Source organism: Cannabis sativa, chromosome 7, assembly GCF_029168945.1.
Source record: "Cannabis sativa cultivar Pink pepper isolate KNU-18-1 chromosome 7, ASM2916894v1, whole genome shotgun sequence".
NCBI lineage: Eukaryota > Viridiplantae > Streptophyta > Magnoliopsida > Rosales > Cannabaceae > Cannabis > Cannabis sativa.
The window spans coordinates 14,830,429-14,837,265 of NC_083607.1; the positions used below are offsets into that span (position 1 = coordinate 14,830,429).

At 33.0% G+C, this 6,837-nt stretch overlaps 1 long non-coding RNA gene across 1 annotated transcript; it reads left to right on the top strand.

Annotated features, from left to right (window-relative positions):
• Positions 1 to 254: 254 nt before the first annotated feature.
• LOC115698027 (uncharacterized) lies at positions 255 to 1,700 on the top strand. Its single transcript, XR_004008021.2, has 3 exons — positions 255 to 505; positions 598 to 734; positions 1,462 to 1,700. It is a non-coding gene; the product is annotated as an uncharacterized LOC115698027 (long non-coding RNA).
• Positions 1,701 to 6,837: the final 5,137 nt, after the last annotated feature.

The window sequence follows — 6,837 nt, forward strand, 5'->3', positions numbered from 1 at the left end:
AAGGTCTTTGTTCAGCTCACACCAAAGAGAGTTTTTCTCTTTATTCAACAGATTAGACCGAGTATGATGAGAGTTGAGAATATAGTGCTTGAAAATGATGTCTACTATGTTATTTAATTAATATTTTTAACTACCCATAGTTAATGATGAGTTAGTAGGAACGTGACATAGGGTTTAGCTAGAGTCCTATATATAGAGCCTTAGTTATTCATTATTTACTCATTAATTAAAGCCATCACATATCAAGATTTCTCTTTCTCATCTCTTGCTACTACTCCCTATTTTGTCCATTGTGCCATAAATTTCATTGACCATAAATTTCATTGACCATACTTGCATTATCTCAAGAAATTAGCTCACGCCACCATCAATACCATCATCCTTTATCACTTTCTCATCAACACTCTCAGTATCATTACCTCCTTGATCTCACTATCCAAAGTTTCATCTCTATTTTAATTTCAAGAGTTTCATCTTATTTCTAGAAATTTATCTTGAATGAGTGGTAAGTCTCTAAACTGAAACCTTAGTTTCTTTCCTTGTTTATTATATAAAGGCCCTAATAGATTTGTTATCTCTCTAATGTGAAAACGTTAGGTGAGATTTCACAAGGGTTAAGCTCCACTCACTCCCTATAGGCTCGACTAGTTTGTGGAAACAAAGGTTTTCTTAAAGCAAATATTGGTTCTTAAAATGTTACTGTTGCAATCAAGGCCACAATCTCCACATTCGAGGTAAGGAAATTAAGTAGAAAAACATAAGTTTTATGTATGTAATAACATTCATAGAAAGAGTGGGAATAGTAAAAGAGAAGTTAACTAAGGTCTTCGGCCTGACTCTTTATTGTTTGTTATTTAATGTACTGTATAATATATATTTAAATAATATGTTTATAAGATTCATTTTATTTATGTATGTTTACAGCATTAGAGCATGGCCATTGCTAAAGGTATATATTTAAATAATGTGTTTATAAGAATCATGTTATTTAAGTATGTATGTAAATAGTGTGTTTATAAGATTCACATTATTTAGTTATGATTGTTATGTTATTTAAATAATGTATAGCAGTTTGATATTATTTAAATTAGGTAGATTATAATTTATGTGACATGGTTTGATCGAGAAGATAATGGTTAAATACTTGACTGTTGGGTCTATATGGTAGATAGGGGGCCATTTAGTAGTGGGTACGATTTTACTGAACCTAGCCCTACGCCACTTAGTCCAGTAGCGCTCGGGTTTATTTTCCAAAGTCGAACTCAGGCGTAATCATTTGATGTGATTTAGCTTAGTTACTAGTTATTAGCTACTAGTAATATGATTAAGTTTATGCTTTGCTAGTTGTCTAAATATTTGCATGTACGCTTTAATTGTGTTTTATTTTTATTTATGTGGCTACCTCACACACATTTCCTTACAAAATTTAGTAGCTCACCCTTATCAAATTACCATGTGCAGACCAAGGTAACTGAAAGTTTAGAAAGCCAGTGGAGAGTGGAACTTTGGATGCTTGTGTGTGTGAACTCGTTGAGGGCCATATAACTGTGGGCGGTCTAGGGCGCTCTATTTATTTATTTACGCTATTAAGTTTATGTCGCAATTATTTTAGTTATTATTTATTATGTCTTTTGTACAAAAACTGGCCAGTTGTGAATATTTTCAAGTATTAAATAAAAATGCGACATTATAATTTTCCACGTTTAACGCTTGTAAATAAAATTTAATATTTTTATAAAAGTACGGGCATTATAATTGGACTGTAGTTAAGCATATTCTAAAGTACTTGAAGAGTACAATGCATTATGTGTTAGTCTACAAGGGTGGTGCTTTAAATTCTGTAGGCTATACCGACCCAGATTTTTAGGCTTGTATTGATGACAGAAAGTCTACATCTGGGATGGTGTTTACTCTTGGGGGTGGAGCAGTTGTTTGGAGAATTGTTAAAAAAATCGCAACGTCATACTCTACCATGGAGGCCGAGTACATAGCTTCTGTCGAGGCTGCTAAGGAACTTGTCTGGCTTAGAAAATTCTTCTCAGGACTTGGTGTTGTTCCTGGAATGAAAATACCGCTGGTTTTACTTTGTGATAACACTAGAGCCATAGCCAATAGTATAGAGCCTCAAAGCTACAAGAGGAGCAAACACATAGAGAGGAAATGTCACATCATCAGAAAATATGTGGCAAGAGGGGATGTACTGGTGGAGAAAGTGGATACTGAAGACAACTTAACTGATTCATTCATCAAAATTTTGACTGTAACTACATTTGAAAAGCACAGACTGAATTTAGGATTAATTGAAATGTGCTGATAGTTTTATGTTAGTGCAACTGGAAGTTTGTTGGGCTTTGTGCCCTAAATAAAACTCTATTTCAATGTAATCTTTTCTATTCAATTATCAATAAAGAAAAAGATTTATTTTCATTACTTGTTTAGTGTGTTATTTGGTTCATGTGATCATTTATTTGTTTATCTGATTTATAAATTCATCAAAATCCTTATCACATTGATATTCTTGTTTATTGTGTCGTCACCACAGTGGAAAGTAATCAAGATTGTGTGATTAAATGTATTTTTATGATTTATCAGTACACAGGGTTTAACTGATATGATAATTTACAATGTAATTTACTTGCTATGTCCTTTCCATGACATTGGTTAAAGTAAGCTTGTGTTGGAAGCATGGAGTATGCATCTGAAGGGACCGATATTGAACTTGAACTAGATATGATAAACTTACGGTAATATCTATTCAATTCAATATCACCTAGTTGATCCTAGATCAAGTGATCTCAATCCTGAGATGGTTAGGTTCTAATTCAGTTGCATTATTTGTGTTCTTAAATCTGTTCGTTAAAGTCGACCAAATGGTTCTTCTCGTGACATATAGGTTAAGGACATGGTAGTTCAATTGAGTTGGAGCGATAATCATAGATACTGAATCTATAGCTTCTATCCAGATATAGAAGTCAAACGATGATTTGCTTCGAGCTTGGCTTAATGGTTGAGTACTCATTTCAGTGATTATATTAGTTCACTGGAATATCATTTATAATTAGCTAAGTGTTTTAAGGATAAAATACATTGAAGGGTGTAACGGTAAATTAGTCCCTACTCAATGTAAATCATCTATAGAGGATCATTGATTATTGGGATAATAACAAATGGATAATCTCATAGCGTATCTATATCGTGGAACATATAGAGCATTCTATATAATTGAGAGTGCGATTCCAAGTTCTATAGTGGTGCAAGGAGGAATTAATAAGTTAGAGAATTTACTTGGTAAATTCTAGATCTGCTTATTGGAAGCTCGATTATATAGGCCCATGGTCCCCATACTAGTTGAGACAAACTGATTGTAAGACTCAGTTAATTGATTTTAATTAATCAATTATAATTCTAAAGTTAGACTTTGTCTTCTATTCATTCTAGTTGGTACTGGAAGAAGCTTGTAGCTCTCAAAGATCACCTAAAAACTATAACTACTCCTACTGCATTTCAAGTGCAAAAATATTGTATTTCAGCAGGATATTGCTTACTTAGTCCCAGTCAAAATCGAGTAACATGGAGCCAATAAGTGTGGGCAAGGTTGAACATTCCAAAGCATAGTGTAATTCTATGGTTGGCAATGTTGAATAGGTTAAAGACAAAGGAAAGACTAGTTAAATTTGGGCTGCAAATGGATGATTGCTGCAGTCTTTGTAACACAGAAGGAGAATACACAACACTTATTATTGAGTGTTCCTTTGCTGTCCAGTGCCTACAAGCAGAAAAGAATTGGCTGGTTTGGAGAGTAAAAACTACAGAGTTGCCTCAGCTTCTTAGGTGGTTAAGCAGAGCTAAGGTGAGTCGGTTTCAAAAGCATGTATATGCTGCAGTAGTTGCTGGTTTAGTGTACTGCATTTGGGAGGCTCGAAATAGAATTATTTGGCAAGGGGATCAAGCAAGTTGCATCCGGTTGATAGAGGACTTGAAGTGGAGAATTAAAACTTGAATTAATATGTTTTTGCCTAAGAAAATTAATTGTAAAGATAGAGATTGGTTTTATGAATTGTATGGATGTAAATACAAAGTATGTATAGATTTAAATTGAGGCTCCTAACTTGGGGGTGCTCTAAAAATGTAAATTGGTTTTGGCAATATAATTCTCTGATTCATCAAAAAAAAAAAAAAAAAAAGTTACACTTTGTCTAGTTTATGAATTTTCACTAAGATATGGCTTGATTGTGAAGTAATAGAATTTTAGGGTTTATTTGTTAATAAAGAGACTTTATGGAGTCTAATTAATAAATAATATAAATGACAATTTTATTTGATAATTAATTTTAATTATTAAATAATTAGTTTTGGCATTTATAGGATTGAAATTGCAAAAAGTGATATTTGTGAAAAATAGATAAATAGGTGAGAAAAATAGCAAAAATCTAACTAGTGATGAACCCACATAAGAGGCCGGCCACTTAACCCTATTTTTGCTCTATTTTTATCATTTTTTATTCCAAATAATTCAATCCTAACCCTAATAGAATTAGTATAAAAAGAAGAGTAAGGTCTCACTATCCAAACTAATGCTTCTGTAGCTTTAAACCTAGTTTTCATTCTTGACAGACAACTAGTGTTTTGAGACTTCTTCTTCTTCTTTTGTCTCTTCTAATTTGAAATTCTTAGTCTTCTTAACAATCAAAATTTGAGCCTTAGTGATTGAGTGCATGCCCACCCATAACAAGTTAGTCCTTAATAATAGTCCTTAATAATACTCTGCTACAGAAAGGATACGAGGGTTAGAAATCTAACCGGAAGGAGTCATTTAATTTCGCTGCAACCAATGTAAGGTTTTTCATACCTTTTATGTGTTTATTTTATATCATTTTAGAAGTTAATATTTAGGATGTTAAAAACATACTTTTTAGTTAATCTAGGTCATGGTAAAATAAAATCCAACACGCTGATGAGAGTTCAAGTCTTGCTTGATACTACAACCTCTTCATAGGGGCATGAATGTCCGTTTTCGGAAGCTTGCTATCACCAAATGGCTCAAGCTCTTGTATGAAGGATGTCAAAATTACTGCTACCATTACGGTAAACATGATCACACTTTCAACAAGTGTAAAAAATTCCTTCAACACTGTGAAAACCATCCTTATCCTCCTGCTTTAAGCGACAAAGATGCTCTTAGAACCCCTGCTAAATTTGTGTACAAGAAATCTATCTTTGTGTTGTCTACCTCCATCCCTTTCGAGGAACAACCCACCCACTCTAACACTTCGAACCATGGATTCAAGGACGTTGTGGATCAGTTCCTGGTTCAATGTATTGCCAACACCATCCTTGCAAACATCTCTTCTATTGTCAAACCTACGACCATTGCACCCTCCATTGCATCCACTCGACTTACTGTTGGGTTTTGTGCCCTAAATAAAACCAATTTCAATATAATCAGATTTACTAATTAATAAAGATCAGAAATAACATTTTATGTTGCATGGTTAACATGATTTATTTCATGATTATATGTGTAAATTCTATTAAGTCCAGAACATATGTATTTGTTCATGATTATAGTGTTGTCAGCACAGTGGAATATAATCATGTCAATATGTTCGAAAGTTTAATTCCCTGATTTGTCAGTTCACTGGATTTAGACTGGCATGATAATCAGCGATAGGTATGCTTACACCTTGGATAAGTGTTATGTCCTTTCCAAGGTATTGGCAAAGTTTACCAGTATCGGACGTATGGAGTATACATTGGATGGGACCGATATTGAACTTTCATTAGATATGTTAAATTTACCGTAATATCTATTCAATTCAATATCACCTAGTTGATCCTAGATCAAATGATCTTAATCCTGATATGGTTAGATTCAATCTCAAGAGTATTATACATGTTCTTTGATTTGTTAGTTAAGCCTACTTTTATGTCAAGGTGATACGCACATTTTGGGAACATGATAGTGCAATTGAGTGGGAGCACTAAACATAGATATGAAATCTATAACTTCTATAGGTATTTAGAAGTGAAACGATGATTTCGTTCGAGCTTGCTAAATAGAGATAAATGATAGAGCGCTCATTTTAGTGACTATATTAGTTCACTATAATATCATTTATAGGTGGCAAGTGTTTTAATGATAAAATACATTGAAAGGGTGTAACAGTAATTTTATCCCTATGCAATGTACATCATCTATAGAGGATCATTGATTATTGGGATTATAATAATGGATAATTAATAGCGTATCTATATCGTGGAACATATAAAGCGTTCTATATGACTGAGAGTACAATTCCAAGTGCTATGCGTGGATGCAACAAGGAATTAATAAGACAGTGAATTTACTTGGTAAGTTCTGGGTCTGCTTATTGGAAGCTCGGTTATATAGGCCCATGGTCCCCATACTAGTTGAGACCATACTGCTGGTAAGACTCAGTTAATTGATTTTAGTTAATCAATTAGAATTCTAAAATTAGACTATGTCTAATTTATGAATTTTCACTAAGCAAGGGCAAAATTGTGAAGAAAAGGGATTCTAGGTTTTATTTGTTAATTAATAGACATTGATAAGTCTAATTAATAAATATATTAAAGGACAATATTATTTAATAATTAATTTTTAGTTATTAAATAATTAGAATTGGCATTTAAGTGGTTAAATTGGAAAATTGGCGATTTTGAGAAAATGGGATGGAAAAATGACAAAATGGCAAAATTGCAAAGTGAGGCCCATTATCCATATCATAGCCGACCACTATGCAAGGAATTTACCATTTATTTTTTCTATTATTTTAATGCCAAATAATTCTAACCTAAACCTAGGTTGTTACCTAT